The sequence below is a fragment of the Passer domesticus genome, chromosome 10, assembly GCF_036417665.1.
Source record: "Passer domesticus isolate bPasDom1 chromosome 10, bPasDom1.hap1, whole genome shotgun sequence".
NCBI classification, from domain to species: domain Eukaryota; kingdom Metazoa; phylum Chordata; class Aves; order Passeriformes; family Passeridae; genus Passer; species Passer domesticus.
Genome location: NC_087483.1, coordinates 29000990 through 29026799, shown reverse-complemented (window position 1 = coordinate 29026799; position 25810 = coordinate 29000990). Strand labels below are relative to the sequence as shown.

At 46.2% G+C, this 25810-nt stretch overlaps 1 protein-coding gene across 1 annotated transcript in view; it reads left to right on the top strand.

The window, feature by feature from the left end:
- The window catches only part of IGFBP2 (insulin like growth factor binding protein 2), a 55775-nt gene that overhangs the window by 8930 nt on the left and 21035 nt on the right, over nucleotides 1-25810 (top strand). The gene's annotated exons all lie outside the window — the stretch shown is intronic.

The following is a 25810-nucleotide window of genomic DNA, read 5'->3' as shown; positions in this document are numbered from 1 at the left end:
GCATGGCCAAGACTGGCCAGGTGGAAAGCAACTGGTCTGCTGAGCTCTGAATAAAGCCAAAATGCCTGTTTTGGGCTGCCTTCGGAGGTCTAGGAAGGTCTAGATCTCTCTGTACATAACTGAGGCATGGTTGGTCTGTGGGCAGGGGGAGGAATTTGGCATGGAGCCCTCTGAAGCAACTGTCTTGTCTAGTAAAACTCGGGCTGTGGGAGTCGGTGTGAGGAAATCACAACATCCACTTTGGTTTCTGCAGGCTCTGTCCCGGGGGCTGGTTGGGTGTTGCAGGAGGCCACAGGAATCCTGCTTGTGACCACAGCCAGATTAATGGCCACTTGGGCAGCTTTTCAGAAGTGAGGAATTTGTCCACTTTCACAATAGTGGCTAGAAATTCCACATGAATTAATTAGTTTTATTACAGGACTTGTCCTTCCTGCTCCTCCAGGGCTGCCTGAAACACTGAACTCATTACATGAAGAAATGGAAATAGTACTAAAAATAAGAACTGGTATTCCAAGCCTTTGTGAGGAAACACACAGAGTATACTGACATCCTCCACCAGATGTGCTTCCCAAGCTGTGGCTTTTGGCCAGATGAGATCTAAACCCGAGTTTTAGATCAATTGCAGCCACTTAAACACCCCCGCCTGCTCCACGGTGCAATCTTCTCTCAGCCTCTTATTCCCTCCTCAGTTTAGGCTGTTCATCTAGGCTTCGTAATTACTCCCACAATTTGAGTTTGATGCAGTGTTTAGATCTGACCCCTGGATGCTGCACAGGGAAGGCTCTGCACTTCAGCCTCCTCTCCCCATTAGAAAGGGTTTGTTACCTTGCAAGGACACTGCTGGCTTTTATGGTAGTGAAGTGCTTGGAAATACCCTTGTGGAAGGGTGCTCTGCACTTGAGTTGTGGTGCTATGGGACTTTGGAAATGTTTGATTGAGTGTAGTCAGAGTAATGTTACACTGAGTAAATATTTTGGGAGCCCAGAGCCAATAATTTTCCCTTGCTTACGTTTGTGGGGGGTCAGCCTGCAGAAATTTACCGCCTCTCAGATGGCTTTTAAACAAATGTTGTGCGTGGACTCAGTGTGCTTTTATTTTAATCCCTTTTTAGAAGTGCTGATGTTGTCTTGAGATGTGCCCCGCTGGTAAGGGCAGGTGTACTGCTTGCTGGTCATTCCAGTGTTTGCTTTATGAACATTGCTTTAGACACTGTGGCTGGACAGGCTCATTTTGAGTCTGACCCCTCCTTTCTGCTCAGCCCCACCTTTGTGACCCAGGCTTGGCTTGTTTCTTTTTAGATGAAGTGAGTTCAACATGAGAAAGCTGACCAGTGAGGTGATAAAGTTCCTGCAGGTCCCACGGCACAGAGTGGCATGGTTTCTGCTCAGCCCTCTTGAGGATTGTGGCCCTCATCCTGGACTATGGCTAAATGAGCTAACAAGGACCGAAACACAGAATTTCCAGCATTAACAAAATATGCTCTGTACAAAGAGTAAAAAATGCAAATGCAGACGTAGTTTCTTCTAATCTCAGATGATTGGAAAGCTTTTGTTGTTCTAGTAATGTTTGTTGTGGATTTCAGTCGCTGCTTTCCTCCATTTTTGTGTTTATTCTTTTTATCACGCTGGTTTCAAGGATTTGTTACCTTACTCCTGGCTATTGGGCTGATCCTGCACATGCTGAAACTGACCTTTGCCAATTCAGACTGCCCTGAAGGTGCTTGGGCAGTGCTGATGTGACAGGGCAGTAGGTGAACCTGGCCAAATGTCTGTCACATTCATAATCTGGCCTTAGGTGACAGCCAGCCATGCGCAAATTGGGAAGTTATGAAAAGAGTATGGAGCGAGCCTTGAGAGGTGAAAACAGTGCTATGGAAACCCCTCATGCTGCTGATACCACTCAGCTCACGATTTCAGGGATTTCCAAAGCACAGCCTGGTCTGCTGGCTGCTCACAGAGGTGTCTTCATTATTTGGTGAGCTGCCCTGACTTCCAGCAGTGAGACTTCAAGTGCTGGGGGAGGCAGACAAACCCACGGTGATGTCTGTGTACATCAGTCCTGTGTCTTGAGGCTTCAGCTGTGGCGAGAAGGGAGGTCCCATCACTTGGGCTGTGCCCAGTGGAAGCACAGCCCTGCCCAGATCTGTTTTTATCCTTAGCTACGGGGTGTGCTAGGAGGGCTTGTCGCTGTCAGCAGTATCCTGTCCCCTGGAGCTCATCTGCCTGAGCAGAACTAAAACGTCTCAGCTGACCTAAAAAACTGCTTGTAATTGAAATGCAGTGGCCCCCATAAATATTTAACTGAGTCTGTGTTTTGCTGTGCATTTTTTTCCCCAGTTCTCTTTTGCTTTTCCCTGCCTGTGTGTGGATAGTCAACTTGAATGCACATCCCCTCCATGGCATCCTGTGATGAAATGGCATTTTTGGCAGTTAAATTATGCAGCTTGCTTGTCTTCCATCATCATCATGTTTAAGATGGATATCAAGCTCAGTGTTGAGTGTGTGAATGCTCCTGTGGGAATGTTTACACCCCACTACAGGCTGCTCACTGCCATGCAAACCACATCCTGACAAGCGGTATGCAGCCTACATTAAGATTTTGCAACTCTGCTGCTGAAGCAGTGGACTCCCATCAGATGAGGGAAGTTACCAAAGTTTTGCCCAAGAAATAGCTGTGGATGGGTTGGACTTCAGGTTGTGTGGCAGAAAGAACCTGCAATGCAAGGCTGTAGTTAGTACAGCCAGACAGTGACAAAGGTATCTCTGTGAGCAACCAGCACACTGGGCTGAGCTTTGGAAATCCCTGAAATCGTGACCTGAGCTGGGCTGACTGCCTGACACCAGTACCTTGTGCAAGGTGTGCAGCCTGCCCTGTACTGGAGTAACCCCAGCTGGGATGCTCTCCTTTCTCCAGCTGTGGAAGCATGCACTATGCCTTGAGGACACGAAGCCACAGCCTGGCAGGGACTAGGACAGTGCAGATCAGAGCTAGGCTGGGGGTGCTGCAAAGCCATCAGAAAGGTCACCCATCATCACAGCTCAGCCCCGAGCAAATGTGATTTCCCCATTGTGACAGTCAGTGGCTACATTTCAGAGCTGGAGAGGTGGTGTTGGCTCCCCTCTGATCTGAGCCCAGCGCAGGGGCCGATGCAGGGCAGTGCTGACGTCCTGTCCTGGCTGACGTGTCCTGGAGAGAGTGGAGCTATGCTGGGGTCAGACCCTGGGCCAGAATTGCAGGTTTGCCCCTTTTCCCAGACAGACACATGCCTCTGTTTAAGTCAGCCAAGGCACAGGGCGAGTGAGACTGAATCTCCCCAAAACTGCCCCTGTTTCCCAAGGACCTGAAGCGGGGGCCACAGGAGTGGGATTAGACACCAGAGTTTGAGGACACATGTGTTGCAATGCTGCCTGGGGGGTGCTTCTGTCCGGGGGCTTTCCTGTGGAGAGACATAGCCGGGAAGCAGAAATAGCAAGTGACTAAATGTCACGGTTACATTCCTGCCATCTGAAAAGAATTCCCTATTTTCTTTTGGCTGCAAAAATTAACTTCCCTTTTCTCCTCTCCGAGCGGGCGAGCTGGCTCCCGGTGGCTGTGCCCTCGTGGCGGATGCACAGGACGGTCCAGGTCAGACTGAAAGGAAAACTCTCCTACTGGGGGCTTTTCACTGTTGTGCTCCTTTCTAAAGAAAATGTGCAGGGCTTTTCTTGGCCCCTGTGAAGGCCAAGATGCAGGTCTGTAGCTGGAATAGGATAAGACTGGCCTCATTTGGGAGCTCTTCTGCGTTTTGAGCTGCTTGCTTCCCTTCTGCATCCCGCTGAGCTGTGTGGGGTGGGGGCTGGTGGCTGGCATCCGGCTTTTTGTTATTCATGTAATTAATCTCATTCCTGCCCGACTGTGGTTCTGCAGCCCCCAGGCACAGACTGGCTGTTTCGCCTCTGCTGCACAGTAAGAGCTCCACCTGGGAGTCAAGGAAACTGAGGCAGGTACAGCTGGGTGTGTTGTTCTCCGGCGAGCTTATCCTTTGGTCCTGGAAGATTCAGTAATGGGACTTTACCTTAGGAGGGTAATTCTTTAGACTGAACAGCTTGCTAGTTGCTCCAGTGATGAGCGCTGTAAAAATGGTGATGGTGCCACATGTTGCCTAGTTTGAAGATGCCAAGGAGAGGAAAACATGGAAAAGGCTCCAGTGCAAAATTCCCTGGGAGTTTAAAAAATTTATTTTAATACTCTTTGCAATAGCAGAAGTCTGGACTTCTGTGGGATGAGAGCCTGATGGGTAAGGAATGACTCAGCAGCTGCTCCACCTGGGAATAGTCAAGAGCTTGGTCCTTTGACTTGCAAAAGTCTTTTGTGGGCCCTCTGGGATCCCCTTAGCGCCAAGAAGAAAATATGCATCATTATACCGTGCTGACCATGTGCATTCAGGCCAGCATGCTCATCCCAGTCTCTCTTGCCTTTTTTCCTTTGCTGCTTATTTTTTTCTCTAGAACCCTGTAGTCTTTTCCCATTGAATTTTTTTTTTTTGGTCAACAAGTTTATTATTTTCCTGCTATGAGGTGCTGTGCTTTCTTTCTTCCTCTTGTGTTCTTGCTGCCTTTCTGCCAGCCTCATCTTCTCTCCCCATGCTTGGTCTCATATTTACTTCGCATATTTTCAGCAGGGTGCTAGCAGGATTATTGTGACCTGTCTGGCTCAGTGAAGACCTGCTGAAACCTGCCATTCATTGATCCAGCGAGAAGAGCCGTCAAGGAGCACTCCTGCCAGGTTGGGAGGGTCGGGCAGAGCTCTGCACAAGCATGTCTGGGAGCTGTGGAGGTGACACTCTCTGGGTTTGGAGTATGATGGAAGCCACGTGTTGGTTCCTGCTTGGGACCGATCCTTTTGGTTTGGCTGCCAAACCATTTGAAAGAAAACAAAAGGTAAAACTAAGGTTTTATTCTGGTAACTTTGCAATATTGACATTTCTCCTTGGAAACACAAAGGAACCTCAAAACAAGCTTGCAGAGATACTTAGGGAGACCAACAGCTAAAGATGTTCACCACTTGAGCATCTTTAAAGAAAGAAAAGGGAGCGAACATCCACTCTGAAAAGCAATGCCTAAGAACACGCCACCAGTGACCCAAGGATGTGTGAAAAGTCATCCCAAACTCTTCCTATGCCTGAGAGGTGAACCCAGGCTGTCTGGGCTCCCACACTGTAACACATGGGTTTTGCAAAACTCTGACATTTCATCTGGCAAAAGCAGCTGGTGATGTTTAGGGGAGAGCCTGGAGGAGCACAGTGATCCCTCTGGCCTGATGAGCCTCCTGAGCAGCAGCTGCAGGAGCCAGCAGGATCTCTGGTTCAGTGGGTGTGGAAGAATTTAGTCGCAAATGGCCAAACTCTTGGTGGCTTGTGTTGTCATTGCTCTTCAGTTCTTGCTGAAATTGGGCCATAAATGTACCTCCTTGGTGGAGCTGCTGGCACACAGGCTCCCTCCACCCAACTGGCCCCAGAACCGACCACAATCTTCTATTTCTTTTCCTTCTAAAAGGACCAAAAAGAAGCCTTGGGTTTGACTATAAGCCAACCTTTTTGACTTGATTGCTGTTACTGCTGCGATTAAACCCAAACAAAACCAAAACCTGGAATGTTTTTTGTATGTCCAGTTTTAGTTCCTTTTTTTTCCAGGTCATTAGCCAAACCAAACAGCCCCAAACAGACCCCAGGTGTTTGCACTGTCCTGCTTTTCATGAAAACGCATGGTTTCTTTATAAAAATGTGTGCAAGAATTTGGGGTGTTCCTAGTCGCTCTCTTCCTTGAGGGCATTCAGAGAGATCCTCTTAGTGATAGCTGTATTGAGATGTTTTTATCCTGGCACTGTCTCTCTCCAAGGCAGGGCAAGAAGAAGCCATCAGGAAGCTGTGACTGAGAACCAAAGTGAACTTAGGAGCAGAGCCCTCCAATGAAGTTTTCTGGGGGTGGTGTAAACCCTCTGGATGGGTTAAATGTCTGCATCTATAGCCATCCCCTTTCTTCCCTCCTGCAAACTGAACAGGGCTTTACTGGAAGCCCATCCCAAACCTGAGGCTGGTGGCTTGTAAAATGGTGCCAATCCAGTGCCTGGACTGCACTTGGACCAGTGCCCATCCACTTTCCAGGGAGTGGGGGAGCCAAGTCCACGAGGGTTTTCCCAGGTTTCAGTGAGTCGAGTGACCATTATGTCATGTGGGCTGAGACATATGTGGACCTTTATGTCTTGGCTCTTTTTCTCCAGTTACCTGAGGTGCTGTCTGTTGTCTCAGCATGTAATTCCTTTCTGCTTTGCATCATAATTCCAGCCAGTGCAAACCGCTCTCCTCCTCTGCTGATATCCGTTCTCTGACTTAGCATTTCTGCTGCTGCTGAGTTCTGGCCTTCCCCCTTTGGGGGCTGGCACCCACCAAACCCAGCTGAGAATGTGGCCCTTTGTGCTGGAGCTGCTTGCAGGAGCTGGGGAGCTTTGCCTTCCCTGCTGCGAGCCTTTTTGGCTGGAGAACGCGTGCCCTTTCCTGGTGGGGAGGGATTTAGGGGTGAGGGGGAGGTGAGAGCGCTCCTTGTGCTGGAAGAAAAATGATGAATGACTCTCTTGTGCTTCTGAACAAAACCAGGAAATGGGGGGGGGGAAGCAAAAAAAAAAGAGGAAATGAGAAACAGTAAAGAGGCCTCCCCCGCCTTCATATAAGCAATCACTCCACAGCATCTGGAGCCCAGTAAAAGGGCTGTTCCCAGGAGACCTCACACTCGACAGCCACACAGATCTCCTTTATTGCAGACTCTTGGGGATTGCACCCTCACCCACCTCCCCTGTGCTGGCCCTGCACCCCGAACCAGCCTAACAAGGGCAAGCTGAAGCTCAGTTTCCATGGCCATGAGCACCAGAGGTGTTGAGTGTGGCTCAGCTGGCAGGGCATGGCCCGGATCCACCCCAAGGATGTGCATGTGATGCTGTCCAAGCAGCGAGAGCACCTGCACGCTGTTAGTGCTGGCATGCAGCCTGGCAGCACCAGGGCACAGACAATTGTGGTGATCTTAGCTGGTGTGAGATCTGCTGCAGTGGAGTCACCTCTCCTGCTCTCTCCCCCAAAACTGTTCTGGATGCATTAGATGCAGTAGGGAAGAGCAGAGTGGGTCACTGGCCATGGCGGTGTTGGATTTTAAGCATCCTCCTTTGTTATTTGTTAAAAAATGTATCTGGCAGGAACCTCAGTAAGTTAAGCTCTTTCTTACTGTAACCTTGCTGGCATTACTGGTTTGGCCATTGTGGAAGGGGCTCATTGGCAGTAGGAAAACTGTTCCTGAGTGCAGCTTTAAAATCATAATTCAGAAACAGAGACTGGGAGGGGAGTGGCTCCCATCCATTTCCAGATGGAGGTGATCACAGTTAATCACTGAGCATCCTTATGAACTCAGCCAAAACACTGGGTACTAATTTAGTTTTAGTTCTTAACTCCTCTGTTTTGTTCATCAAGTCCCAATTGAATTTATATGTTAGGTGTGAGGGGATTTGGTTGTTAGTTTCTCCTTCCTGAGCTGAGGGGAGCTCTTCTCCTGGGTGTAAGTCAGTGAGCTGTTGTCCTCTAGTCTGGAGATGGGGAGTGGGGGCTCTGCAGCAGAATTGTTTGTCACATAGGTGATGGACATAGTGGGGAACCTCTGTGGTGATGGATGTCTTTGTCACTTATATGCAGAGATTGTACTTTCACCCAGGTTTTAGCTCAGTGCTTATTCACCTGTTTGTGTGATCCCATTTTCATTCATACAAATCTGGACGATTGAATGCATTATCTGAAAAATACATTCACCCTTTACATGAGCAATGCTTTTCAAACAGGGTTCTTGATGGCTGGGGAGGGGAGTGTGCTGAGTCAGCAGCTGTTGCTGCTGGTTTAGACCCTGGTCAGGGGTGTGAAGTTATAGGGATGCCACAGGCCATTGCAGCCTTCTCTGATGGCTGCCCCTGTGTGAGGGAGGAAGGACCTTGTGCTCTCATTAGTGCAAACCAGCAGCATTTGAGCCAGGTAAATTTACTTTCTCTGGAAGTGGCTTGATTGGAAATCCTGGTTCAGTTGAGTGGGTGACTGCTGCATTTTGGTCCTGAGCCCTTCAGAGTTAGATGGGCCCACTCAAAGGGAGAGAAATCTGAGGAATTGTCTTCCTTGGGAAAAGCTCCTGAGGGAAGTCTGACTCCTCTGTGGTTTCCATAACAGCATGCTGAGGTGTCTGCATGTCCTAATGTCTTACTAATTTGCCAGTGATGATTTTTTTTGAGTTATTTTAAACAGGCGCATTGTGCAACTAATGGGCTTTTTATTGGTGGTAAACAAGCCGAGCTAGACAGGAATGCTGCCGAGGCTGGACTCGCAGGCTTGCCTCTCAGTGCTGTAGAAATAACTTGTTCATTTTTTTCCCTTAAAGAGGGAGAGAGAACCTGTGGCTCTTCTGCAGCCTGATGCTCCTACCAGCTTCCCCATGGAAGGACTGTCAGAGCAGCTGAGGTGCAGGCTCTGCACCTCATGGTCTGATTTTTGGGTCTAAAATTGCTTTCTGCATTGGTTTAAGGGGCTGTAACCTTTGGTGGGAAGCCAGTGGCTTTGCCCACACATGATAGCTGGGTGGTGCATGGCCCAATCCTCTCCTGGCCCAGCGAGCAGCTTCCTGCCAGGCAGTGCCTGGGATGCTCAGGGCTGAATGCGTGGAGCTGGTGAGTCTCCATAGGGGCTGTGGAAAACACCCTGTCTCTTATCACACCTCTTGCTTGATGGAGTCAAAACTGTGCAGACAGAGCATTTCCTCACTCCTGGAGGGGAGTGAGGGCGGGGTGGAAACAACTCCACCTGGGGAATGCAGGTACTGCCACAGAGCGTGTGGGCTCTGGTGGCGTCTGGGCACTGCTCACTGCAGGGCTGTGCTGGGCACGGCGAGCCCGGGGCCGTGCCTGGCCTCTGTCCCTGCAGAGTGTGTGCCACCACCGGCCAGGATAACCTCAAGTGAAAAGTATCAGACTTCAGTGGCCAAGAAAAGAGTGCTGACCTATTTTGGACACTTATTTATATTCAAGTTGCTTCTCTCTGTCTCTGTGAAAAAGCTGTTGTGACTCCAATAGTTTTGAAAAGTTTTTTTCCCCTCCCTTAGCTTTTGTTTGTAACAGGATATGATCTAGGACTAACATCTGTATTTTTCAGTAGCCAGAATAAATGTCTTATTATCTTTTATTTTTCTTGCTGAAACAACACTTTTATGGAGCAAAGCCAGTTTTGTAATACAGCTAAGCATTTAGTTGCATTGCGTCTTAATTTTTACAGGTTCTCCTTTTATTAAAAGTCTTTACTATAATTCCCAATTTTCAGATCAAAATAGAAAACAGTTGGAAGTATATCACTGCCGTTCCTGATTGTAAGCAACAAAAAGTCATCTGATGTAAAGTCACAAAATTTATGGAAAACTATTTTTTTTTTAGTACAGTTTCCTTCTGTCACTTACTGGCTGTATGAATTTGCTGGAATCTTGATCTTCTGAAGGATCTTACTGGTGAAAATGTTTTGGGTGTGGTTTTTTTTGTGGTTTTTATTTTTTTCTTGTTTTGACAGCTATTCCCTAACTTTGTGTGCTGTGTGTTCACAGTTAATTTCTCATGTTTTTTTTAAATTGAAACTGTAGTTTCTCTGACAAAATTCTACTATTAGAATAATCATTAAATCTAAGCAGCTTGGTCAGGGTAGCTTTGTGCACTAACCCTAGGTGGATACTTGTCATCCTGTAGGTTTTAGGATTTGTAATTCTGTCAACAGTAGGAATCTAAGTTAGATACTCAATCAGCAAGAAAAACAAAGGCAGATGTTATGAATATTCATCATTCATCCATCTAAATTGTGGTTGTATCCATAATACTGTATTCTGTAATTTTTTCTGCTTTAAGGTTGGAGGGTTTTATTGTGTATTGTTTTTTGCTAGTGTTATGCTTGGATTTTTGTTTGTTGGTTTGTTTTTTTTTTCCTGTCTGTGTGTCTTTAAGACATGAAAGAGCAAGGGTGAAATAATTTGCTTTATGGAAATTGCAAACTCTTTGGGTTCACTAGCTGAGATTGCAAACTCACTGAACAGTGCCAACCTTGCACTGAACTAGCTGTGCCCTGTGCAAGTGCATCTACATGAAGATCATATGCGGCTCCCAGAAGGCCAGTGGGACCCTTTCCATAATCCTTGCTGCAGCTGGATTCGACCCAAAGTATATCTGAAAAAGATTACGGCAGTTTCTTTGTTGAACAGAGTTTTGGTGGCTTTTGTGCTGTCGCTTCTGTGTTCTGTCTTTAGTGGCTGACATGAAATTAGCAGTTTGCATGCCCAGACAGACACACAGCCACTTGTACCCCGTGTGTGCACTGAAATGACTGTGTGCCTCGATGGGGCTGCATGGGATGGTCCCGTTGCACCATGGCAGAAGGGCTGTGCTGGCTCCCTGGGCTCCCTAGGCTGATGGCTCTGTGGCACCAAGTCAGGCTGCTCCTTGAGCATGGTCAGGCTGCTGCTGTTGCTGCTGGTGAGGTTGGTGCTGTGCACGTTTTGGAGGGAAGGACTACAAATTTTCCTATTCCCAAACTACAATTTTCCTATTCTGGACACACAGAGAAATGACTGTTACATTTTCCTTGAGTCCAACAACAATCAGTCCCTTTGCACTTTGGCTTAGTTATCTTCATGATTGTTGGTAGTCTTGTGCATGTGTGGCTTCACATCTTACACACCAGAGTGTCAGCAGGACAAATTTTTTATAAAGTTACTGGGGAAAACTTATGATTCCATATTGTCAATTTCTTGGAGACATTTGGATCCAAAGCTGAGCCTTGAGTGTTGTTTCCCTGTGTTGCTGCCACCATATTCATCTCTAAGCAGGAACACTGATTAAATTACAGTGCACCTCTGATAATGTGCACATATGGCAACTTTCTGAAGTTTCATATTAATTTTTATTTTTCATGTGGTGAATAATCATGCTCACACATCCAGAGGGTTGAGGAAAGAACAGGACACAGTAATTGCTGGATATGAATTTCAAAATTCCCTGTGGAAGACTGTCTAATTAGATTTAATGAGCTGGCTGGTGAGCATGCGTGTGCATGTGTGCTTTCACCACCTCTCTTGAGCCAACTGGATCAGAAGTGCTTATGTGTGTCCGAGGTGAACTGGAGGAGTATGTGGAAGAGATATTTTTATACTTGGAGAGTGCAGGTTTGAAGCAGACTTCTACCTGCTTTTCTCATGTGTGTGCTGTAATGAGGGACTTCCACCATGGAGGTGAAGCATTTAATAATGCAGGTGATAAATTGTAAGTGACTTTGATGTGGTTTCAGCTGCTTAGATGAGGAGGGATGGGAGCAGAGTCTCTGTATCTGTGGAGTTGGTATCCCTTCCTCTGTAATGTACTCCTCAGAGCTGCTGGTGCAGGGGGTAGCAGAGCTACAGCAGATCACAGGATGTGTTGCCACCGAGGTGCCAGAAGAAGGTTTTGAATTAGCTGGAGGCAGATGGTCAGTGGGGCTGGGATTTCTGTGAGTGAGGTGGATTACAGCCGTCAGGTTTGAACATTGCTGTGTCTCTGATCTGCTCTGCTGGCTGGTTTCCCACCCCTCCATCACTGGACAGGGTCCTGAATTGATTGTGTGCAGTTTGGCTTTTTTGCAGGGGTCATTGCCATGGGTCAGTGCTCTGTTTCCAAGAAGGACCAGAGTGAGTAGAGAGCTGTGCTGAGAGGGTGGCCATTTTAATGAGGGGCTTCTGTGTGGTTTTTTGTTTCTTTCTTCTTTTTTTTCTTAATATTAATTAACCTTTGTTTTCTGTCAAGAAAGTTGTCCTGAAGCATGACTTAGCAAGGCAAACATGCCTGGACAAAGGGAGCATTAAGCCTGCACAGAGGGAGGGGAGAGGGTTACACCTCTAATTACTTTGTGTGCATGTAATTTTTTTTCCCCTCTGGTGACTGATGGGTCTTGAAAGGACTTGCCGGGGTTGGTGTGTGATTCACCAGGGCAGAGCGTGTTCTGGGTTGAGGCTGCCGGCTGTCTGGCCCTGGATGCCAAGGGCAGGCGATGCCCTTGTGCTGGTGTTGCTCACGCCTGAGTCAGCACTTGTGCAGCACAGCTGCTCCCCAGCTGGGGGCCAGCCGTGGGATTCACTGCTCACGCCCCAGCCCAGCTGGACAGGAGGATGCAAAGGCTTGGCTCTGCCACACCAGCACTTTGTGGAGTGGGCTGGGGTGAGATGTGGAGCAACATCTCCTGGTTAGGAATGTGGGTGCTCAGAGCCATCCTGAAGCACTAAGCTGCCAAAGTGCTTATGCCAATGAAGGGACAGGAGAAGAAGGCAATCCTGAACCCCTTTCACACATCCCTATCTCCAAACAGGGAAAAAGGAATCAGTACTCTCCCACCCTCCCAATAAGCAGCAGCCTACAAACTACCCAGCCTGCCACCCTGTCATTTTCTCTGGTCTTCTTGCCTGGTCCTGGAGCCCACGGTAGATGCACAGGCTCTCCTGAAAAAAATGGGACCTGAGATTGGCTAGGTAGGGAGTTAGAGCTCATGGTGTTCATGAGGGAAGAGGGGAACTGAGGTGAAGGAGAAAAATGGGTAATAAGCAGTTGTGGGAGTGGTGTTCAGGGAAGGGGAGGAGAAGCTGGGGCTGTGCAGAAGAAAAGAGGAACATGTGGAGTGGGCTGCAGTCCTGGCCTCAAAGCTGATGGATTAAGAGGGCTTGGCAGAGAGTTGGGGATCTGGTTTTAGGCAAATAGTATAAAATATGTGGAATTCAAGGAGGGAGCTCCAAAGTCAGTGGGCTTGGCTCCTAAAGATCCCACAGGACCGAATGGATTTTAGTCGGCTTTCTGTAAAGGTTTTCTCTTTCCCACTAGTTTTTGGATCCATTGACCAACTCCTTCCCGGTGGGGTGGAGCAGAGGTCTGACCAGTGATTTTCATCTTCAAGGTTTGGTAAAAATAAATGACCAGATAGAGGAAGAAAAGCCCTGTTAGTGTCCACTTGGAGAGGAAGGCTGCAGCATGGGTTCAACTGGAACATGAGACATCAGGGCATCTGTGTGGGTTCTTAAGGGCCAAGATGCACTCTTTGGCAATACTGCTTCTGAGATGCCTGTCTTTGGGAAATAATGCACTTTATGCATCAAAATCATGGAATCATTTAGGTTGGAAAAGGCCATTGATTTAAACTATAAACCCAGAACTGCCAAGTTCTCCATTAAACCATGTCCCTAAGTGCCATATCTTTTAAATACCATTAGTGGTGACACCGCCACTTCCCTGGGCAGTCCATTCCAATGTTTGGTAATCCTTTCTATGAAGAAAGTTTCCCTGATATCCAATCTAAAACTCCCCTGCTACAGCTTAAGGGTATTTCCTCTTGTCCTATTGCTTGTTGCAAGAAGGCCAGAAGAGATGATTTCAGAATTCTATTTGGCAAATGGAAAAAGCCTAACCCTTTCATGGCAGTTGGGAGATGCAGGGGATAGGACCCTTCCTGAGCTGGATGGTTCCAGATTTGAATCCTACAGTTTTAGATGTGGGGTTTCCCTGCTTCTGGGCATGACACTCAGTAACTTAAGTATATCTTACTGTTGGGACTTTTTTTCCAGTCCCTTTCTTTTTTTCACCAATTCCTCTTTCCTGATGCTTTCATAAGTCTCAGCGATGCCTTGTGAAGGCTGACCTACAACAGAGGCTAGACAGAGTTATAGAATAAAGTAGGTATTTATTAAAAGGCCTCAATGGATACACCTTGGGCAGCACAAGAGCCCAGCCAGGGCTGCACCCAAGATGAACCCAAAATGGTCACAAAAATGTATGAACAGTCATGAGGTCTCACACTTTTATAAGTTCTGGTCCATTTGCATATTGCAGTTCATTGTCCAATTACAGCTTTAGGTTATGAAGTCCCACCCTTCTTGTTTTTCTCACTTCATTCTGTTGTTGTTTATGCTCTTGGGCCTGAGATTTGGGTCATTTGTCCTTGGTCCCCAGCTAGAGAAGGAATTGTTTTGTCTCCCTACTCTGTGAAGAGAGCTTACCATCCCCTTACATGAAGCTTGGAACTACACACTAAAGCAGCACAGGATCTGAAAAACATAAAAAGTAAAACCTGAGGCATCATCAGCAGCTTAGAGAAAATACTTTTCATATCTTGCTTCCTCCTCCTGATGAGCATCTCTTCTATTGTTTTCACAAGTGAAAAATTGTCTCTGGCAAAAGTGAATGAGAATCTTTGTATTTTGAGCAAATTCTTGTCCTGCCAGGGTCCTGCCTATCGGTGACACCTGTTTGGTTGGTTCCACCAGCTCTTCTCTGCTGATAGAAGATCAGCTGCATCTTGCAATTGAGTTTGGTTTTGGGTGTCTTTTATTTTACTTAATTTTTTTGTTAAAACAAACCAAAAAACTCCACCAAAAAAAAAAACCAAATACCCAAACCAGCCATCTGTCTGGGAGCTCTTTCATTAAATGGAGCTGAGGGACCTACTTCGAGCTACCTCTTTTGCAGGAATCTCTTTTGGCGTGAAAGGAATTATTCATGCGGTTACGCAATTCACAATGAATTTTCAATTTGTCACAGTTTTTCCCTGCCTCCTCCCTTTTGTCCACCAGCCTAACTAGGCTCCTGCTGAATCTCTTCCTTGACTGACATGCTTTAGCAAGAGTTCTAATGCGTAGGTGCAGTCCTGATCCAGCAGCCCTCCATAGAGTGAGGGGTTGCAGTGTACAGTGAGGTTCTAGATTCTTCCCAATTTAAGGTCACACTTTCTGAGAGGAAAAGCCATCATTTTTCATCCTGAATTCTTTTCTGAGAGCCTGTGGTTACTTGGTGTCTTGGCTTTCCTCCCTTCATCTGTGTGGGAAAGCCACAAAGTGGTTCGCATTCCTTGCAGGAAGAAATCTTGGAAGCAGAGGACTGTGTGATCCTCTGCAGTCACAACCTGAAGTGTGACTGAAGTGCACAGGTACGGGGGAAAATCTCAGGAGCCTTCACTTCATGAGTATCTGCTCAGATGGGTGGTAGCTGAGGTAATGTTTCATTTTTCTCACACAATTTCAGATGTGGGATGGAGGTGTTCACTGCTCATCCTGATGTAGGGAGCTCTGCCACCTGCAACAGGAACATGAGCTGCTGCTGGCACCAGTTAAATTTTAGAGAGGAGCCTCTGTGTGCTGCACATCTGTGGTGGGTTGGTCCTGGCTGGATGCCAGGTGCCTACTAAAGCTGCTCCATGGCTCCCATCCTCAGCTGGACAGGGGAGAGAAAATAGAAATAAAGGCTTGTGGTTTGAGATAAGAGTAGGGAGAAATATTGCACCACTGCTGCTCTCAGGTCAGGGAATTAATGAATGTGTGCCCAGGTGGGATGGCAGGGAAGGCTCCTCCAGTCCACTCACTCTCCCTGCAGAGCCTGGTGTTTGCGGAGGATCTGCAACAGGAGCGTGGGGATGGGGTTGTCCTGCAAAAATGGTGAGTGTGGCTCCTGAGATCTCATACCCACTGTCACATGTTGCCCCCTCTCCTCTCCCCAGGGGAGAATGGGTCACTGGGGTGGTCTTGTGCTGAAGGAGCCATGCAGGGGGAGATGCCTGAGCAGCACCAGCTTGTTTAGTGAGGCAAATGTTTGTGGGATGTGGATTTTCATTTTACTCCTCCCATTTATAATATTCTGTTTGGATCAGTGGTAGGAATTACAGCTGATAAAGCTAGCTGTTGCCATTAACAATGGCATTTTCTTTCAAATCCCTAGGAGCCCCAGCAGAGAAAATAATAAAAATTCACTTGCTATTCATGTTTCCAGGGTGTTCATGCACCAAGATGGAAAAAGAAGATCTAAGGAAGGGTAAACACTCCTGGGACTGTGATCAGGAGTATGAAGATCTATTCACAAAAAATATAAAGCAAAATATAACAAACCCAACCAACACTTCCCTGAAGACCACTTTTGCTGCTCTCTTGGTGCAGCCTGGCACCCCCATCCTTCTCTGTGCTGATTTCTGTTACTAATTCTCTTGCTGCAATAAGTGTTAAATCCCAGCTGCTAAGCAGCATGTCCGGGCTGTGTTTCAGCCCCCTCCTCTTTCCCAGGAGCTGTTGATGTGCCTGTGCTTGCACCCTTCATGCTGTGTCCTCCATCCTGACACAGCTTTTTCCTTTCCTCTCCCTCTCTCACTTTTTTTAAGGGTTCAGGTTGGGGGTGTGATGTGTGTGGTGGGGGTTTTTTAGGGATATATCTGCCTTGACAATATTCCTTGAAAGCTGGCCCATCCTGAACAGAGCAGAAAACTTGTGGAATATTTTAATTACTAACTGGTTCAATGGTCTCCTGGGTAATGGGGCACAGGGGCAAATGTTGCTACTGGCAGACACTGGAGTTGGAAGGAGTTCTTTGCTGCAGAAGGTACCCCTGAATTCCTTGGCTGTGGTGAGGCCGGCCCAGACAGCCAGAAGGGTCCCATGGGCCTGCTGTATTTTGTATGGGTCCTAAAATTAGTTTAAGTGAATTCAAACTTCATTTCTCCGGCTTAATCCAGCCCTCTCCCTGGTTTTCCTCCATGTGTGATGTGCTGGAGTCAGGGCGATGCAGGAACACCTCCAGGTCTGGACGGTGTCTGGGGCAGAACATCCCATCCCCGCGTGTGGGGTGCTGTGGGGTGCTGAGCGCGCGGGGGCCGCGTCCCCTGGCTCCCCTCGTGCCGCAGCTGCAGGCAGGCGCTGAGCAAGCCTTGCCCGCGGCTTTGAGAGTGAGCAACTGGCTCTGTGCTTCCCTGCGGGCTGCTCCCTGACGTGTCTGTCCCTGCTTGTTTGTGCCACCGCCTGAGCCCCGGGGATGGGGAGGGCAGGATCCCCTGTGCTGCTCCAGGACCTGGCACCGGAGCGCTCCACGTCCCCGCTTGGTGCAGGCGAGTGCGTGCATGTGTTTTACGAGGCTGAGTTCACTGTGCCCGTTCTTTGTCTCTCCTCTACCCTTTAAAACTTCCAAATCTTACCTTCTTTCTTCTTTTTTTTTTTTTTTTTTTCCCTTAATCCCTATCATATGAATGCATACTTCATGCTTCCAGAGCATCTGATGGCAGTCAAAGTGCAGGTCTTTCTCCTTTAACACCTCTACAGTGTGCCATGCCATATTAACTCTGTTGAGAGGGCATCTGGGCAATAAAGTGCAAACACGGTCCTTGTTTGGCTCTTGCACTCAGTAAAGACTTCTCTTTCTTGCTTTAAAGCAATGCACTGCCTGTCCCATTTTGATCCTGGCTTTCTTCCAAACAAGCCTGTGTGTGGGCACGTGTGGATTATCTTTGTCTCTATGGCTACCCTGAAAACTTTTGAACCGGAAAATTCAGTTGAAGGATTGAGCTCTAAGATACCAGTTTCCTATGGCTTTTATGGAAATAGTTACTGGGTGGTAGGACTGTACCTTGTTCATGTCTCTTAAGGGGTGGAAGCAGAAACTCAGCCAGTATTAGACATTAGAGAACCAGCAATGTACTCACAAACACACTCTCAGGAAAGATACATAAAACTCCTTAAAAATCAAGCTTTGTTAGTTATATCACTCAAGTGTATTAATATTAATTAGGTCATTTAACTAATTACCTGTTCATCTGCATGTAAGGGGCAATTGATAGCTTGCTGATGGGTCCCATCTGGAAACTGTAGAGCATGAGAAGCAGACCTTGAGAGTCACGTGTGGGCAAGAGGGGGTTGATTATCACTTCCAAGAGCTCTTGTTTGCTAGGGCTTTAAATCATTTTGGCAATTCCTGAGGTTTCATGTGGAATGGAGAAGTGCTGTCTCTGATGAGGGTTAAACACATGCTTTTTAAGAGAGAATTAATGCATGTAAACTATTCACTGGTGCGTGCTTGCTAAGAGCTGCTGTCAACATTTTGAGTCGATAACAAATAACAGCACTTGCACATATCATCATCATCCTTATGTTTTGTCTCTTTTCAGTCACCTTCCCAGCTGGGGATTTAAAGATGTTTCTGATTAGTCACTGTTTCAGGATCTGGGAGATGAGAGTTGCTGAGGCTCTGCTGCAGAGATGTCTGTATTCTGTCCCTCCATGGATCTTATTCTGGGATGAGCATTGTCTGTGCTGCCCTCGTGAAGGTCACACACTCTACAGTGACTGTGAGGAGATAAAGCAGGGGACACTGGAAGGGGAACCTTGTGTTTGATGTTTCCTGTGGGCTTTAGGTCTCTTAGAAGGAGACAATCACTGAAGACTTACTGGCTTGTCTTGCACCATCATTAGGATGTGCCAAGTGCTTTTTCTTCATCTGCTTGTCCAGCTGCAGTGGCACACAGATGCTGTGTGGCACCCGTAGATTTTCTAGCCTAACTGTGTCTGGGTATTTCCATGCTAGGCTGGACAAGATTTGGTGGTGGGCAAATGTGTAGTCACTTGTCAGTCTCTCTAGACTGACTGTGGGAGTCAGGTCCTACGGATTTTTTTCGGTATGATTTTTAAACATAAGTGGTGACATTTCCCATGTTTCAGTCATCTCATGCCTGGTATAATAATCTTCGGAGCCATTCAAACTATTTGTTACTCATTTAATGAAAATTGGCAGAGATGCTTTTAATTTTTGTACTTAAAATATTACAAATTTGATGTTGGAAAGCCAAATGGAAAGAATTCATCCATGCCAGACCCCTGAACAGAAGGGGAGTGTTCTTGTTTGCTCCCTGGAGAATCCTCCAGTCCATTGTCATTTTGGGCAGAAGAGATGTTAAAGCTGGCCTCATCTTCCCTCAGTTCAAGAGTATTTTGATCAAAATCTTGACATTTTAAGCTGGCCTCATCCTCCCCCAATTCAAGAGTATTTTGGTCAAAATCTTGACATTTTAATGCAATTGTTCCTTTCTGGCTTGTCAACCCTTTTCTTTCCTATTGTTTGCAACCTCCTGAAAGCTGTTGCTTACACCCCTGCTGATGGCAGGTTGATGTCTGTCAGACTTTCCTGATTCCTTCCCCAGCTCCCTGAGCCCAATTCTCTTTCTCCAAGTGTTTCTTGATAATGCAGCACAACACAAACCTGAAATTCAGACTAAGCTGCCACAGAAAGTGCAGTCCCCAGAGGTTCCATGTGGGAATTTCAATGGTGGAATGAGTTTGAACTACTGCTTTTTTTTTTTTTTTCCATCAGAGTGAAAGGAAGAACAGGGTCTGTCAGAAGTTAATATTACTCTCAGAAGCTAAAATGAAGGTTAGGCCTGAGATGGGGAAACAAAGAGGGGGAAGTGTGTCCTTACCTGCAACAAGAGCTGCTGTTGCTCAAAGCAAGGAGTGAAATAACATGAAATATAATTGATGATGTGGCATAAGTGGTGGAGACAAGGCAAGGAGGCAGTTGCCTCTGGACATCTGCACATGAACAAACAGCTGTCTCGGGAAGAAATTAATTTGCCCTGGGAAGAAACTACCCTGGATGGGAACTGGTTAGGGCAGGTTTACTTCGGTACAAGGTTGCATCATGCAGCCTTTTTTCCCTCCCCTTGGGCCATCTGGGGATTTCCTGGCTGATCCTGTTCATGCTGCTTTCTCTGGGTGCTTGAGAGATCTCTAATAGGTGCTTGTGAACAGCTGTGGGGGACAAGGATCAGGCTGGCCTAGCTCATTGAGGGAAAATGGGTTCAGAGCAACTGAGGTGATCTGGGGGCATTAATTGGTGGAAGAGCAGGACAGGATTTTTCCTTTTCATCGCAGCAGCATTCCGAAGGCATGCTGGGAGCTGGGGAGACAGGTAAAGGGCAGCTGTATTCATGGAAGCACTGAAATAAGATTCTCACTGCTCTTGGCAAGGGTCCTTTGCCCTGCTGTGTTGCCTCAGCAAGGCACACTCATCTTCCAGTCATTAGTCATTTGCTTGTTATTTCATTTTGTGGAGGAGATTATAACCAGCTGAGGTGATATGGCAGTGTGAGAGACCAGGCTGCTGTCTTAAACTGCTGTATTGTCCCTTTGTTTTGTTTTGTCCTCCTTCCAAACCCATGGCCATCCAGACCATACAATGGAGAGCAGGCAAGAGCATTCCTTAGGGTGGGAGGAGCAGACAGTCTGGATTTTTGCAAGTCAAGTTGCCCAACACTGGAGTTATGTTATTCACTGTGGAACAAACAAGAGCTAAGCATTGTGATGGTGCAGTGTTGATTCCAGAGAATTTATAAACTGTGATGAATTTATGGAGAGCAAAGGCTCAGGACTGGAGGACTTCATCATGTGGCTGCTTATTACAGTCTTTGAATCAGCCAGGCCTCAGAATGTTCAGCAGGAGCAGGTGGATTTGAGGGAGTTCAGCTTCTGGACCTGAAGATCTAGATCACCTAATCCAGTCATGAAGCAGTGCGATTAGGGATGCTCATCCTTTCCCTTGGAGCCTGAGTGTTGTTCTTTGATGAAAAAGTCTTTAGGAGACAAGATTATCTCTAAATTAGTCTATAGAGAAAATTGTATACTGGTGCTCTGTTGTCCTGAAGGGACCTCAGGTCAACACACTGATTTGAATTTGTAACAATAGTATTTGATCAAGAGGCTCAGGTGAAGAGCTAGATTTATCACTTCTAGGAGTCTGACCTTTGCTCCCAGGGTCTTACAGTTCCTTCAGGACCAAATCTTGGCCCTTCGGAAGCTGTTCACTGCCTGGGAGCAGCACTCTGAATGAAGGGCTTATTACTGCCTGATGTTTCTCAAGGGCAAGTTGCAGACTGCTTTTGCCTCTTCATTACATGCCTAGGCTCACATGTGTTTTGGCACGTACACCTCTTTGATATGAAAAATGATTGGGTTGAGAAAATGCAAATCCCTTCTGCAAAATTGCTGATTCTTGTTCTATGAGGGAGGAAGGAAAAAAAAAAAAAGATGCACCCAAATCTTTACTGAAATTTCCAAGTTTGAGGAATGTCCAACCTCTGCCAGGCTTTGGTAATCACCTGTGCCTGATGCCAAGCAAGAATAGGAATTTTTCAGCAGGTAAGAAGATAACAGTGAGGTCAGTTGTGTTTGGTGCTGTGGGGGAACATCTGTGTGTCCCCCACCCACCCTGCTGTGTGGTCCAGAGTGGGGACTGTGTTACGATAAGTATTCAGAGGCGGTTGTCTGTATATCCTGGGTTTCTGCATAGGGTCAGTTTAGCTTAATCTGCATAGTGTGAGGAAGAAAATCAAGTCAAATGGACAGCTCAGGATTGTTATCTGGGGTTGTCTTAGTTTGGGCAGCTGCAGTGCATGAGGTTTTTTGTGAAGAGGCAATTTTTGGAGCAAGGCAGGTGAGGTAATTACCACAATCCTTTTTTTGGATTTTGCTGAAGGCCTCCAGCCTTTGCAGGGCTAAAGAGAGAAAGGAATCAGAGTTTCCCCCAGTCCCCTGCCCCTTTTTACTTTAAACTGTATGTTCGGTGATAACAGCATGACAAAATAAAGGGGAATTATTTATGTGGCACTAAAAGCACAATCAGTGTCAGAGAAAGGGACTTGCACCTAAATATCTATTAATTTTAGCTATGTGGCTGTCCTTGCCATAGTTACAAGGACTTTTTCTATCTGCTAGCTTGACACTAACAGTCATTCTGTCAAGGATGGGATTTTTATGGTCCCTTCTTTATAGATGTGTACTGCTGGATAGAGTGATACAATTAATTCCTCAAGGTCTCTTAAGGATCAAGAAGCAGGGTAGGAGGGCTCAAATCCAATTCTCTTGAATCGTTGTTCACGAACTTGGCTCCGAGACTGTTTATGGGACCTTTCTGGTGTCAGGATTGACTTCCCTGGAGTCAGCTGTATTGTACCACCATAAATTACCTTAAGTAGATTATGGCCAGGGCCACATTAGTGCTTTCAAGGACCTCACTGTGAAACAGAGCACACAAAAATTGGAGTGGGATCAGGAACAAAGAAAGTACTGAAAACAAAACTCTTTGGTCCCACAGTCAGTAACAGAATGGGCACTGAGACTTTCTTAGTCTACCAGAATCCATTTTTGTCTTAGTCTAATTCATCCTCTTTCATTTGCATTTCCCCTTTTTTTGGCTAACATTGGTTTTGATGAAGAAATGTGCCAGGCCCTGTGACATCCATGACAAGTCCATTCACAGTCCCTCATGTTGAGCCAACACTACTGACTCCCATCTCAAACAGACCAAAGATGAGGCCACAATTAGCAGACTTAAATGTTCTGCAGTGACAGGGTTTTGTGGTGGTGTTTTTCTGTGATGGTGTGTTTTGTTTTCTTTTATAGTATCCTCAGAAAGGAGAAAGGTCTGGGTGGCTGTGATCAGAAGTCAAGGACCCAGAATTGGTGGTACCAGAAGCACTGGCATGTAACCTATATGGTACTGGTAGTGATGCTGTCCTAGCTATAGCAGTGTAAAGATGAGAAAGGCAACCTTTATGGGGAAGGTGGAATTAAAAATGAAAATTAGGAAAATTAAGAAAATTAAGGAAATTCTATGGCGTGGCAGTGATCATGTGGATAAATGTCTCTGTAATGTTATTGGAAAGATAAAAGTTTCCAAAATAATATTTCTGTGGGAACTTAGGAATCTTAATATCTAGGAATACACATTAACAAACATGTTTTATTAATAAGGTAAAACACAGATATGCCTGGATGTGGTAGCCCAGATTTTTTCATTAAATAGAGCACCAGCAAATGGAGGTGCTATTTTAGGTTTTGTTTTGGTAACTAGTGTTGATGTTAAGAGGGCCTGATTGTACAGAGGAATCTCGGACCTAGTGCTCATAAAATGGATTCCTTTTAAATTAAATAGAAACCTAAACAAAAGTAGATCTGGAACTAGGATACTTGTCTTTGAAAGGGCAAACTTTGAAAAATGAAAAAACCTGGTGGGTGAGGTCATCTGGGCAGGGAATCGTGAATGCAGAATGCAGAAGATACAGAGCCTCTAATTCAGAGGTGCAGAAACTATCTGGACCAGGGGTCCTAGGCAGAGGAGGAAAACAGGGCAGGAAAGGGCTCCTTGCTGAAAGCTGGTGAATAGCCACCTTAAAAAGGATAGTTGGGATTAAGCAGAGTCTGTAATGGAATGGAAAAAAAGACTAATTGGCAAAAAAGCAATGTCTTAGAGGTCAGGAAGGGTAGGGATAAAATGAAAATTGCCAGAAGTCATGCTGCGTTAGGTCTGGCAAAAGAAATTAAAACAAATAGCAACAGGTTTCTCAGCTACATAAATAAAATCAGACTTGAAGCTGCTGTGCAGTGAGGACCAACTGGAAGATCAAAGATGATATAGGTATGGATCCAGTATTATACCAAATTTTGCTTTGTTGTTAAATACAGTTGGAGGGGATGAGGACATGGAAATCTTGGAAACTGAGGGTAAGAACTGAAAGTCAAAAAATCAAATTGATTGAAATTAGTCAGAGGGTAGGAGCACCACCCCTGATGGAAGCTGTAGATGTGATGATGTTGAATACTTGTGGTTGCACTGTTAGGCTCATTGCTATGAAGAGAGAAAGCCCAGAAAAACTCTTTAGGATAAATGATGTGGATGGATGAGAGGGTCAGGAGTAGGATGAAGCTGAATAGAACAGAGTGCTGGGATGGGTAGTGAAAGACCAGACAGAAGACTTTGATGAATGGGGCTTCTGCTAGTGAAACCTGCCAGTGGACAGCTAAAACCTGCATGTGTTAAGTGATCCTAGGGGGAGGGGGGACTTCCATCCTGCTTTGAAGAAACCACCCAGGCTCACCCTGTATCCACAGAGAAGTGTCCCACAGGGAGGGAAGTGTTAGCCCCCTGGAAAGCAGCTGGCAAGCCCTCAGCAGCAGTCATGAGCCTGAAAAATGGATGTAGGCAGGCACAGGTGCAGGGAGGAGCTCCAGAGGAGTGGGAGCTTGTGCCATGGGGAGGACTTGGCTGCTCTGATGAGTTACAGGAGGAAAACGAAGACAGGGAGGGGAAAGAGCACTGCGAGCAAGAAAATAGTGTTGGCATGAGGTTGTCATATCATAACTCAGCCCTAATAATGTCCTGTCTAGAAAATATGGCATCTTCTCCTGGCTGGAGCACTGCCATTCTAGGATGGCATCTCCAGGTAGTCTGCCTCAAGGGTAGGGCAGATACTTTTGTGCTCCCAAGGAGGTTGCTGTGATGTGGCTCCCATGTCCAGTGGTTCAGGAGGCCCTTGCACTAATCTCAGGGAGGACTTTTTTCCTTAAAAGAAGAATTTTCTAAAGTGTTTCAGTTCTCTTCATGAGCCCAGCAAGTTTTGTCAACACACAGGGCATAGTGCTGACTCTGCCATGCTAATGCTCCTTTCTGCAGAAGGCAGGTTTTGTCATGGGAGAGTGATTGTTAAAGATCACTGTGACCAAATTATGATCAAGACCAAATTAAAAATAAAATTGTGCTCAGAAGAGTTTGGGGTTTCATTCATAGTACAATTGGATTGAGGCTGAAGCAGTATTCCTGTTTCACAAAAAGTTTTACTGTACTGAATATTCAAAGGGAATTGAGAGATCATTTTGCTGTTGTTCTTAATACTGTTTTTTAGGTGAGGGCCCCTGGTCTGCCTGGTTTTTAAATTGATTTTATTTTAAATTGTAGCAAAGCAAGTGGCATGACATTCTCTGACCTAAAGCGGGTTTCCATCTATTTATTTATTGACTGAGATTTTATTGCTCAGCATTTCAGAGTAGCAAAAGTGTCCTATGTGTTTGTTTTCTTTAGGCTCTAGAGTTTACTCTGCAGCCAAGCCAAACTACTCCAACTTTGGGGGGAGCTGAAATGAGGAAATCTGTACTTTGTGACCTTACACTTTAAATTAAAGGGGATTTGGGAAATAGAGCAAGTGATCAGAAAGTGAGTATTTGAAACGGGTAAGTGGAGGAAGGCTTTAAAAGAAAGCCCTTATTCAATGCCAATGACTAGATAATGTGGTAAAGTTGGGAACAGAGATAGAGAATTGGTTGCTCAAGAGGAGATATCAGGTATGTTGTCTGAGGCCAACAGCCCTGACAGAAACAGGGAAAAGGATAGCTGGCAGCTCTGATACTTTAATTGCAAATGAAACAAAAGCTGGTAGGGGAGAAACTGAGAAGTGTCACATGCCTTTAAGGCCTCCAAAAGGCTCTTTCCCAGCTTACAGTGGGCCTTTCTAGACTGATTTATTCCTGTGACTCAGTGAGGGTTAGATTTGAAGCATTTGTGTCTCTCCACTTCCAAGCTCTCCCCAGCATGGCCATGCTGCCTTTGGGGCAAAGGAGCAAGATGCACTCCAGACTATTTATGGTTTGTTGTAGAGTTTCATTCTGGGAACATTGCGGGGAGGCTGATGGCTGTTTTGATGCAAAATATTCATCAGCCTTCTGCCATTTTCCAAGTTAATTTGTCTGGATGACTTCTCTGATGACTTCTCACATTTTCCACCAGCTGATGCTGTATTAAGAGTCTGTTCCTTTGTCTGTCTCTGGGAATGTTTCACTGTATGGTTGTTTCTCTATTTCCTGTTCAGTTTAAAGATTCAGGCTGACCTTGTCAATTTTGTCAATGGAGGCCACTTTTGTAAGGAATCATCATCTGGAGACCCATCCCAGCTCCGCTGCAGTAGGTGTGATCTGAGCACTGCCATTTTCTTTGGTGGAGGTTCTTGGTTTAGGGATCATTCCACACAGTGTCAGGTCATCTCTTAGGGCATCCATCTCTGATGCTCCCAAGTTAATTTTTCACAGCTTTACAGCCAAAGGACAGTGTCCCATTCTCAAGTCTGCTTCCTGGTCTAGTTCAG